The following is a 12,780-nucleotide window of genomic DNA, read 5'->3' on the forward strand; positions in this document are numbered from 1 at the left end:
TCTAGTCCCAGAAGGTAGGGGAAGTGGTAGTAGGGAAAGGGAATTGGAATAAGGAGACTGAGGCATACTTCCAGTTACAGGACTGGCTTTGGATAAAAAGTGAAGCACACTGCTTAGGGCACCAATTCCGGTTGTTAAATTACTCATCATTCTTCACCTGAAGATCCTTAGTTTGTCTTCCCGTGTTTCTGTCCCCAAAGGCACTTGTGAAGGATCAGCAATTCATTTGAGGCTCCATTCTCAACTTACCTCATTTTATGAGACCACTCTATCTCGGGCTAGGCTGTATTCAGGCAAATGCCAAGCACAGTGTTCCTGCTCTTAGCAAAGTCCCAGTCAGCAACCTGTCTCTCTGGAAGGTGTCTCTCTGGGCTAAATTTATGATTCCTCCCTGGGAGTCTTAATAGTACATGGTGGCCTTTTCATCTACCCATACAGCATTGTTAATACTGCCTCAGAACTTAGGATCAGATGGATGAAAGTCTGTGAAGCTGAAGGAGGAAAGAAACTTACCTTCACTGAGCATCTGCTGGGTTCCAGGCTCCATTCTGGGTATCTTCCATCCTCAGTGGGTATTTGCCTCATTTGCTGGCTCCCCAGCCCCTTTTGAATATTCTTCTTCAAGAGTGCTTCACCTCATGGTAGAAATTAGAAAACTCCCTTCCGTAACTTCTCCCACAGCTAGGGTGCAATATGTTATCTAGACTTCATCAGTCCAAAGCACCCCCAGAAGATATCAATTCCAAGATGAGCAGCTATGAGGCCTAGGCAGAAAGCAGCCTTGAGTTCCTGGCCCAGGAATGTCCCTGTGCTGGCAGCATAGTAGTTGTAATAAAGTTGAGCTGTTAGCACAGAGTGGTGTTAGCTGTAGCATCTGGTACTTAGTGGTAGGGGTAGCAACTGTGATTTTCTCATCTTGGCAAGGAGCTTAGCCTCAAACTTGTTTTCTGGACCTTTAACTCATTCTGTGAGCTACCAGATTCCTTTAGTAAGCTCTCTTTATGCCTAATCATCTATTCAGTTTCTGTTGCTGGCAATTAAGAACTGATGCCCATCCATTATCTGAATTGATCCCCACACATTCTAAATAGGAAGGCATCCCTGCCCCCATTTTCACACATTGAAACAGTCTCTGTGTTTGAAGAACTCATCTGAGGTTCCACAGCCAGGGATCTATCCACTTGCAAACCCCACTGCCTTCCTTCTACAGCACCCTCCTCTGCTTGGAGCTCTCTGCCTCGGTGTTCCTTCTACTCAGAAGAAGTGAAATGAAGTCACTCAGTCATGTCCAACTCTTTGTGACCCCAGAGACTGTAGCCTGCCAGACTCCTCCATCCATGGTATTTTCCAGGCAAGAATACTGGAGTGGGTTGCCATTTCCTTCTCCAATTCTACTCAGAAGCTGGAGGATGTTGGCGAGGTGAAATAGAGGTCACAGACAAAAGAGAACAGTGCTCTCATCCTACAACTGCCCTGTGTTTCCCAAGAAATACATATTCATTCCTTTGATTCATCCTCTTGCTCTTGAACTCTGACCCCCACCTCCCAGGATTTTACTGACCACCATATTTAATTAACTCCTGCCTGCTCCTCCCACTTACTATCATATCACTCTTCTTTATTCCCTTCACATCTGATATTATTATCTGATAATATCTTTCTCACTTTCTGAGTCACTTGGTCTTCCTCCATTTCCTACCAGAATGTAAACTCCGTGAAGGCAAAGCCATTTTTGCCTGACCATGTATCCTCAGTGCCTAGAACAGTAGCTCGTGGTTAGTAGATGCTCAATAAATATTTGCTGAATGAATGGATGAGTGAATGAAAGAGAAAATGAGCAAATAATTGGATAAATAGAAACGCTGCTCACTCAAAGTCGTGTCCTAGAGAGGTTGCATGCTTATTTCAGTGATACTATTATTGCTTTCTTAATTTCCGTTGAACAAATTTACCTTTAGTATCGACCTTTGGAATCAATTTTCAGGCCATGTAATAGAAAGAACTGGGTTTTGGAATTAGACAAAAACCTCGCTTCGAGCCTAGATTCCCCCATTTATTAGCTATGTGACTTTGGGCAAATCATGTAACTTCTCTGAGCATTTGTTTTCTCATCTTTAAAACAGAGGTGGTAATTCTTCCCTTATAAGGCCATCATTAGGATTAATGCAATAAAGCGTTTCTCTTCAACTTCACATCAGCTTGTCCTACTTGTTCAACAATTCTGGTCAAAAGTTCTAAGCACAGCTAAGTTGGCTTACCATGTCTTTTCCGTAAGTGGCTTGGGTAAGAAAATGGAGTAGCTTCCCCTTCAGCTCTCTTCACATGCGGTTGGTATAGCTGCTTCTGCACAGAACCCCGAGAGTCCTACCAGAGAAGCTTTCCTAAGAAGATGCTGACTGCAGCACACAGCGGCCCTCACCCCTGATGCTTTTGCTGACCATGCCCATTCTGACCTGTCATTTCTTTGAAGAACTAGAGTGAAAGATAAGAGAGCTCAATCTAGTATCAGCTGTGTTATCTTGGTCTAGTTACTTCTCCTCTTTGGATCTAAAGTGTTTTAAATAGGAGCTCAGTTGGTAAAGAATCCACCTGCAAGGCAGGAGACCCCAGTTCAATTCCTGGGTCTGGAAGATCCCCTGGAGAAGGGATATGCTACCCACTCCAGTTTTCTTGGGCTTTTCTTGTGGCTCAGTTGGTAACAAATCCACCTGCAATGCGGGAGACCTGGTTTGATCCCTGGCTTGGGAAGACCCCTGGAGAAGGGAAAGACTACCGACTCCAGTATGTTGGCCTGGAGAATTCCATGGACTGTATAGTCCATGGGGTTGCAAAGAGTCAGACACGACTGAGCAACTTTCACACTTTCAGATAATCTAAAGTGTCTCTAAATCTTACATGATATGACTTTGTTTAGATACTTCTATCTGAATTTTTCAGGGTCCTGAGGAAAGGTTGCTGAACAATATTATGTCATGGCCACAAGCATTAAGATATAATGAGAGCCAGAGGGAGAAATGCCCCCTCCCCCTCTCCCAGACTACAGAGCCACAGAAGATACTAGCCAGGACTCCCCAGGAAGCTACCCCAGTCAGTCTGGGCTACAGTCCTGGCCCCCTTCATGGGGTTCAGGGAATGAGGGGCTCGCTGTCTGCCCCAGTTGGTGGGTTTCGAGCCATAATGGTACTCCCTCCTGACTTACCCAGCTAATAACAGAGGAATAGTTGTCTCTGCACCCCTCTTCCCCATCCAGCTAACCTAACATTGCTGATTAAATTTTATTGATGTTTCCTACTGAAAAAAAAAATGGAGCGGGGGTGGCGAGAGGGGGCATGAGGGTTGGGGAAAGAGGAGAGTAGGAAGGACCCTTTACTCAAGAGCAACATAAAACAGCTGGCAAGATGGGGCAGCTGTAACACTGTGTCCTAAGGACAGACCATGGGGGTGAGGCTGGTTGTGGCCTGACCAGGAGATTAAACAAGGGAGTTGGGAACATCTGAGATGGGTCCTGAGGGGTCCTCATTGATCTCATTTGGCTCAGCTGTTCTTAAAAGCCTACTGTTTCTCTCATGCACTTATTTCCAGCACAACATTCTGAAATCAGACCTTCAAGCAATATTATTTGTACTGCTAAGCCCTTGGCACTGTGCAGAGCTGTGAGGCTACAAAGAGGGATCAAATACAGCCCCACCCATAGAAAGTTTACAGTGCTTGAAAATACTTCCATTTGGCTAGACTGACCTTGGGCAAGTTACTTAATCTCCCTGTGTTTCGGGTTTTACATTTATTAAAATAGGGTCAGGAATATTACTTATCTCCCATGTTGTTGTCAGGATTACATGTGCAGCTAATAACATGTTGATATAATATGCAGGACTCAGAGTGTATTCCTAATAGCAGCTTTATTTTTGTCTCCTATCAATACTTCAAAGCTATTCAGAGGGATAGTGTTTCCCCTGCCCTGGATGAACATTCTCCCTTTAGGTAATAGTCCTTCAGTCACTTTAATTAATACACATAGCCTCAATTCAGTAATTAAAAATGTCCAATCCCAGACAGTAATCAAAACTCTGAGCTTGATTTAATGTCTTCTTCCTTCGTACCTCCACCTCTAGCCAAGGTTAAAGTGGGAGAAGACTAGGGCTGTGAAGAGAACAGAAGGATTCCACTTGCCTGACACTCTCCTAAGCTGGCTTCAGGCTCTCTGTACCAAGCAGCTGATTCCCTCTCAGAATGGTGATTTCCTGGGTGCCTTGGAGGTGCCTCTGCTTGAAAGAAACCATCACTTGAGGAATGCATCCTGCTCCTCCCACTGTCACTGTATCCTTGATTTCCTGCTTTTCTGGTGGTCTGCTGTATACCTAGATTTCACAGGAATCAAAATGGCACGAAACTGATTCTATCCACACGGCTCCCACATCTGCTGAGAATCTTTTGCCCAGGCAAGCACTAGGCCAATTTCAGTGCTGATGCTTTTCACTTTTTCCATAGTCTGTTGCTCGGAGAAGGCAGTGGCACCCCACCCCAGTACTCTTGCCTGGAAAATCCCATGGATGGAGGAGCCTGGTAGGCTGCAGTCCATGGGGTCGTGAAGAGTCAGACATGCCTGAGCGACTTCACTTTCACTTTCACTTTCATGCATTGGAGAAGGAAATGGCAACCCACTCCAGTGTTCTTGCCTGGAGAATCCCAGGGATGGGGGAGCCTGGTGGGCTGCCGTCTATGGGGTCGTACAGAGTCGGACACGACTGAAGAGACTTAGCAGCAGCATAGTCTGTTGCTCACTAGATTTCTTAGGAAAGAGTCAGAATCCAAAAGTCAGCCCGCTGTACCCTCTTCTCCCTATGCAGAGAAGAGGGGAGAAATACACACTAATCCCTCCTCCGGGGCCATGGCATGTGGGACCCCAGGCATCAAAATCCCCCTCACAAAACCCACTCTTAATTTTTTTTTAATTTTATTTTATTTTTAAACTTTACATAATTGTATTAGTTTTCCCTGTTTTCCTTTGTGTCTTTGAAGTGAGCAAAGTGTTTCAAGAGTTTCATAGTTGGTTTCTAGATACACACTTGGAAATTCTATACAAAGTCTATGACATTTCTTTAGATATTCCAAACAAGGTTTTTTCATTTCATGGTGCCCTAAATGAAGCTTTCACTTGAACATCTTTAACAGAGTGAATGCTCATGTTCATATATTAAGATGTTAATACCTGTTACTGTTTTCTATATGCTCAGTTGCTATTGTCTAACTCTGCAATGCTGTGGACAGTAGTCCACTAGGCTCTGGAAATTTCCAGGAATGAAAACTAGAGTGGGTTGTCATTTCCTTCTCCAGGGGATCTTCCTGACCCGGGGATCTGTATCTCCTGCATTGGCAGATGGATTCTTTACCACTGAGCTACCTGGGACACCTATATATATATATATATATAGTCGTGTCCAACTTTTTGCAACCCCATGGACTGTAGCTCACCAGGCTCCTGTGTCCATGGAATTTCCCAGAAAGAATACCAGAATCTGTTGCCATTTCCTTATCAAGGGGATCTTCTTCCCCATCCAGGGATCAAACCCATGTCTCCTGCATTAGATGGTGGCTTTTTTACACTAAGCCACCAGGGAAGCCCTCATATAAATCAACTGAAATACACTTCCCTTTAATTTTCTTCTAGTCTTGACTGCATGTATGTCTTAAGTCAGTGACCACTATGCAATATTGCCTTCCATTTTTTAGCTATCTTTCCTTGACAACACATACTGAGTACCAGGAATTCTTATTGAACCAAAGACGACACAAGAAAAGGAGTGAATACTGTCATGTTTCCTTCAAAAAGTCATCATTGCTTCACCCTTGCTCTTTCAGTCACATTTAATTTTCTGAAATTAGTGAATAAAAAAATGCAAGAGAGTGAAAAGTAGAAGGTGTAAACCTCAGAAAAATGGTGGCTTGGAGATGGATGAAAGCTAAATTAAAGCAGCTGTTTATTGGGTCCATTAGCCAGGGAATAGGGCGTGACAATTCAGGGAACAGTAGGAACACTGGGGTTTCCAGGAGAAATCTGAAAGCAGATGGCAAGTGGATGAATCAGTGAAAGGAGGCAAAGCTCTCTGCAGAGCGGCAATGCTCATAAGGGCAGTGTGGCAGGTAGGCAGGCTCTCCCTGGGACTCAGGCAAAGAAAGGCAAGCGGTGGGCAGAAGAGGCCAGGAAGCAGGAGCAGAGGCAGGGCAGCAGGACTTGATTTACAAACTGCTGACAAAGCACACGGCCAGCGTTTAGAGGGCAATGCGCTAGGTCAGCGCAGGGAGTTCCAGTCTCTTTGACATTGCTTTGCTCTGAGCTTTTTGCCCTCTCTAGGTTTCTCTTTCTATATCTGAAAGTAAAAAAAAAAAAGAAAGAAAAAAAAAGATGCAAATATTCTCTAAGAACCTGTTTTCCAACTTTTGTGAAATATCATCTTGCTTTTGTGGGATGATGCTAAGAAAGATATTTTCTATTTTCACCTCAGTATATTTCTAGTATTCCATTCACCTGGATTCAGCAGATCACTCTCCTTTTTTAAAATTAAAATTAAGAAGAAGGAGGAGGGGGGATAAGGAGAAGGAAAGAAGGGAAGGATGGAAAGAAGGGAAAGAGGAAGGGAAGGAGAAAGGGAGGGATGGTTTAAAAGGCCACCACTCATATTTTAATGTGACATTGCTCAATCCAATTGTTTTCCTATCACTCCTCATCTGAAATCAATTACATTGAGGGACTGGGCTGTGCATTAGAGGCAATGTGAGAGTATGCTGTACTTTGAAGAGTAGGAAAGATTTTGGTGAGTTAATCAGGGAGAAGCTTAGGGCCGTATTCATTTCTTCTTTCTTTATAGAAACCTGTTTTGAGCACTTTAAGCTTTAAAGGTTCAGCTGAGTTTAGAGCAGAAGAATGGGAGAGGATGGAACAGCTGAAAAGCATTAGCCTCAGAGGCATTGCGGATTTTAATGTAATTAAAGAGGAATGATAGTGTGAAAGCACGATTACAGGGAAAGATGAGCACTGCCCTCCCCGCTTCTCTACCCCATCTTTGTCCCTCCATTCATTCATTCTGCAAACATTTACTGAGACCCTACTATAAGTAGGGTCATATAGTCAACATATTACTGAGACCCTACTATATAAAAGCACAGTGCCAGGGATAAAACATTTGAGTGAGAAGAAGTCCCCGCCCCTTGTGGAGCCTTCCTTCTAGTAGAATAGACAAACATTAAGCCGCTGAGCACATAGTTACTTATTTAACAGTGTGATGAAAGAGAAACACACGGTGCTAAGAAGATACACAGTGGGGTGACTTGAACTAACCTGGAGCATCAGAAAAGGCTTTTCTGAGGAAGTGTCTTGAGTTGAGCTCTGAAGAATGAGGAAGAGTTAACTGGATGGAGACATGCGGAGGAGAGAAGTAGGCAGAGAAGGTGCTAACAGAGAAAGTAGAAGTGTTCCAGAGAGAAGGGAAGGAGCTCCCTGTGACAGAGGGGTGGAAAAGTCGGGCAGAGGCACACTATTCCTGGGGAGAGGTGATTCTCAGATGAGGAGAGAGAACACGTACGGACGGCTCAAGTGTGCATTTGAGACCCAATATTAGCCTGCCCCTTCTGCCTCTGTTCTCACGTGAGACACTTCTCCACTGACTTTACTGATACCTCCTCCAGGTGGCCCTCCCCAAGTCCCCGTGCCCTGGGGCGATCAAGTTCCTCCTCTATACTTCCCTCTGCTCCTCTCCTTCCTATGTAGCCACCAGACTGTGTTCTCCACTCGACTGTGAGGCTTTTGGACAGAGATTGGATGTCATTTATCTCTGTGTCCCCAGCACCTGGCATGGAAACTTACACCAAGTACTTATGGAAGGAATGGCAGTGCGGGCAGCTCTTTGACTACTGATGCAAAACTTACAGGCAGAAAGGCTCTTGGACTTTATTTTATTCAACGTCCTCATTTTACCAATGAAAAAGCTGAGGTGCAGAGAACCAAAACCAGTCACTCAAGGTCTTGTACCTGACAGGTGGCAAAGCCAAAATTAGAATACCAGTCAGCCTCATCCTAGCCCATTGCTTTCTCCTGCATCTTCACCTGTTGATAAAGTTATCACTAAGTAATGTAAACATCTCCTGTAATTGGTGTGCCCAGGCAATCAAAAAAAGATATATTTACCCAAGTATATATCCATACCGCCAGTGTCTGCTGAATGTCTCCTGTGGATCAGGCCTATGCCCAGGCTAGAAATCCCGAGTTCAGGAGCACAAAGTATTCACTGCACAGTGTGGTCAGTGCCTGTACACCTGAAACTGTCAGAATATTGTGAATCAACTATGCAAAGCAACACTAAGTCGCTTCAGTTGTGTCTAACTCTTTGCAACCCTATGAACCATAGCCCACCAGGCTCCTCTGTCCATAGGATTCTCCAGGCAAGAGTACTGGAGCGGGTTACCATTTCCTTCCCCAGGGGATCTTCTCGACTCAGGGATCGAACCTATGTCTCTTCCATCACCTGCATTGGCAGGTAGGTTCTTTACCATTAGTGCCAGCTGGGAAGCTATACTTCAATTAAAAATAACTATGTGTGTATCTGTGCCAGTGTGCCCTGGAGTGTGTCCTGGGGTGCAATGTGGGTCTAGGATCTCAGTATATGATACAGTTATGTTCAGATCCTGGCCCTGTTACTTCCCAGATTCTTTGCAGCCAAAGATGGAGAAGCTCTATACAGTCAGCAAAAACAAGACCGGGAGCTGACTGTGGCTCAGATCATGAACTCCTTATTGCCAAATTCAGACTTAAATTGAAGAAAGTAGGGAAAACCACTAGACCATTCAGGTATGACCTAAGTCAAATTCCTTATGATTATACGGTAGAAGTGAGAAATAGATTTAAGGGCCTAGATCTGATAGATAGAGTGCCTGATGAACTATGGAATGAGGTTCATAACATTGTACAGGAGACAGGGATCAAGACCATCCCCATGGAAAAGAAATGCAAAAAAGCAAAATGGCTGTCTGGGGAGGCCTTACAAATAGCTGTGAAAAGAAGAGAAGCGAAAAGCAAAGGAGAAAAGGAAAGATATAAGCATCTGAATGCAGAGTTCCAAAGAAGAGCAAGAAGAGATAAGAAAGCCTTCCTCGGCAATCAATGCAAAGAAATAGAGGAAAACAACAGAATGGGAAAGACTAGAAGATCTCTTCAAGAAAATTAGAGATACCAAGGGAACATTGCATGCAAAGATGGGCTTGATAAAGGACAGAAATTTTACTTCCCAACTGTGTCATAAAACCTCTCTGGGCCTCAGTTTCTTTCCTATAAAATGGAGAGAACAATCCCTGTGTTCAAAGGCCATTGTGAGAAGAATAAGATATATGCACAGATGGGATTCTGGATCCCTGATTATTGTTACTAAAACCCAAATCTTGGTCCCAATGTTGTTATTACCTATTTCTAATGCTCCTGGCAGCTCCAAAGAGTTTTTTGCTTGAAGCCTGGATAATGTGGCAGCACCACAGATAGTCTGCAGTGCTTCTCCACTCTGGACAGAAAAGGACAGAATCAAGAGGGACATCCTCAGGCAATAATCACAGTCTCCGTGACTGCCACCACTTGGGGCACCTCCAGCTGAGACTGGTGGGCTGGGCACTTGATTTGCCTAGTTTAGTCCTGGATGTCTGTGGATACTTTGTGCCATGGGGGAAGGAAGGATGATGCCATCTGTCAGAAACCATACTTGGCAGAAGCCAGCAGATTTCTCTGTTACTGTTTCACTTACTCATAGAAAGAAGTGTTTTATGGACCAAGCCAAGCAGCTGGGATCAGAGTTTAAGGTCCTCCTAAGTCAAAGTTGCTTCCTGTTACCTTGATGAAGAGTTAGATTTTAGTAGAAAGAAAGAAAGTGAATTAGGTAATGAATTACTATAACGTGGGGCTTTTATCCCTCATCCTTCTTTTTCCATATGTTAAAACTTTGAGTTGTTCATCTTGGTATGAATCAATTTCTGAACTTTGCTCAGGAAAATGTTTGGCTAACCAGAAAGGAGAAGGATAAGCGAGTATTAGATCCCATAGGGGCAGGGAACAGAGGAGGTTGCAATGAAAAGCAGACTGAGAAAGGAGCAGCATGTTACAACAGGATGAGACCTGCACTCTGGGCACACTTCGGGCTCTGCGTCTGGCTGTCAGTTGCTGCCTGACGGGATTAATGCTTTCACCTCTCCTTTGAGCCTCAGTTTCTGCATCTTTAAAACTGTGGGAGTTTAACTATATCACATATAAGAATTCTTCTGACAGCCTATGAGGTTTGAGGTAAACTCTGAAGTCATCACAATTTTACTTAGACTTTGCCCTGCTTGTACCTAGCTTTAAGTCTTCAAATAGTATATGAGTTAATCAATTGACAGTGGATGGCTGGATGGCTGGATGGCTGACTGGATAGGAGAAAGGAAACTCTCTGCTCAGCTTAAGCATCGCCTGTGCTGTGAAGACTTCTGTGATCTCACCCTAACTGAGACCCCTGTCCCCTTGGCTGTCCTCTCACTCCTGTGCTCTTAGCTGGCCATCCCACACCCACTCTGGACCTCCCTTCATTCTGGCATTCGTTGTGCTGTTGCCTTGACTGCCTCTGCGTGCCACACCGTGAACTCACCAAGGCAGGCTAGTGCTCTATTTGCCTTTGTATCCTCAATGACCATCACATGATCTGGCATATGAGATTGTGCAGGCCCAAACTATTGACTATCGCTCCCCATTTTGGGTAGGTAGGAAGCTAGGCCCGATGCCACGTAACTCTTCTAGTCCTGAATTGTTGTTCCGTTGGTCTGTGCCTCTGAATAGCTGTATGAATCCAAGAACGTTTCTCTAACCCTCAGCCCATCCTCTACCAGGGTTAAACACACACACACACACACACGCACACACACACACAGAGCCAACTCAGACTCCTGTCAAGCTTTGTGCTTCCATTTGTTTTAGCTGAGATCACACTGTGCTATCTGTTTCCTGAGAGCTTCTCTAGGGCAGGGACCACGTCTTATTCCTGTGGCTTTGGCACGTGTCACAGTGTCATGAGCAGAGTATGTGTGAGCAAATGTTTCTGAATCTTGAAACATGCTTTAATGAGAGTATATGTGGGGGTGTGAGGAGAATCAAACTGCTTCATAATGGAACCAAAATGCCTTTAAATAGCTGCTTCTGCCCTGAGACGAATGTGCTCATCACCTTTCTGTGAGTGGTTCAGAGTGTCTCTTTGACATAATCTTGTGAATTTCATTTTGGGGAACAAAAGTAGAGATAACTAAAAACACTTGCAGCTGTCATAGAGCAAGATATTGATTCATCAGTCTATGATTCTTTTGTTTATTTTTTGCCTCCCACCACACACACACACACACACACTAAGCTTTAAGCTCTATGGGCACATGGACCTCATCAGTCTTTTTTCCATTGATTCCCCAACACCTACCACAGTGTCATGCACACAGGAGATTCTCTATATGGGTTTGTTGAATATACAAAAGCAAATGTGGTACTCCTAAAATTCTATGAAATACAATGAGACTGGCTTCCTTATTCTCACATATTTTTTCCATAAGCAAAGGAAATAATTAAGATAAAGAGGAAGTGGTGATGCTTGGATAATTGTTTTAAAATTAAAGGATTAGGGACTTCCCTGGTGGTCCAATGGCTAAGACTCCACGCTCCTAAAGTAGGGGGCCCAGGTGCAGACCCTGGTCAGGGAACTAAGATCCCACATGCTGCAACTAAACATCCTGCATGCTGGATCTAAGACCCAGTGCAGCCAACGAAGTACGCAAGTAAAGATTTAAGTAAATAAAAGAAAATGAAAGGATCATAACATCCAGGTAAAATCCAGATATCTAATAGGAATATTCATATCTAATACCATCTACTTACCAGGTTTGTGGAATGTAAATTCTTTATATAAATAAGCTTCCATCCTTACAAAAGCTTGGCCAGTTAGTTAATATTCTCCCCATTTTACCCATATGGAAATCAAGGCTGAAAAAGGTTAAGTAATTTGATCAAGGTAGCACAGCAATTAGAAAATGATGGAGCCGAATGCAAATCTGACTTGAATATAATCCTAATTTTTTCCCACCACTCTTCTACCCTCTATCTACACATCAAATTTTTACTCATTGACCGTGTCTTGGGCTTTGTTCTAAATTCTGGGAATACAATGTTCAACTGGGACACTACCTCTAATACAAGAGAAAGATTTAGGAATGTGAGGAGGGAGCTGACATTCGTTGAACATCTACTTATATGCCAAACACTATTCTAAGTTCTTTATCCAAATAATCCTCACAATAGTCCTTTAACAGGTTTATTGCTATCCTACTTAATTGATGAGGAATATGAAGGTTTGAGCGATTAAGTCATGTGCCCAGGGTCACTCAGCAACTGAGCTGTGAATCTGGAACCCAAGTCCAGAGCAATCAGGCTTTAAAGTCATGCTCTTCCACTATGCCAGAGTCCCCTAACACAACCAATTCAGCATCTGATTCTAAGACTGCTGAAGATTTTAAGACTGCAATGAGCCCTTCAATGGGGAAGGCATCTCCTCAGTATCTCTTTCCCTGACACAAAGACCTACTTTTCCACCAGCAAAAGGCAGGAAATTTATTACCCTTGGAATTTATAATGGCAAACGTATCAGATTTCTGTATGTGACTATGTCTGTTAATATAACTGCTTAGTTTACAAATATGCCTTGTCAGTTTTCTATAACAGTGATCTGCTTGTCACCA

The 12,780-nt window shown here is 43.7% G+C and overlaps 1 protein-coding gene across 6 annotated transcripts in view; it reads left to right on the forward strand.

Moving 5' to 3' along the window:
• BEND5 (BEN domain containing 5) overlaps nt 1-12,780 on the forward strand; it is a 1,466,135-nt gene that overhangs the window by 990,467 nt on the left and 462,888 nt on the right. The gene's annotated exons all lie outside the window — the stretch shown is intronic.

This window comes from Bos taurus, chromosome 3 (assembly GCF_002263795.3).
Source record: "Bos taurus isolate L1 Dominette 01449 registration number 42190680 breed Hereford chromosome 3, ARS-UCD2.0, whole genome shotgun sequence".
Classification (NCBI taxonomy): domain Eukaryota; kingdom Metazoa; phylum Chordata; class Mammalia; order Artiodactyla; family Bovidae; genus Bos; species Bos taurus.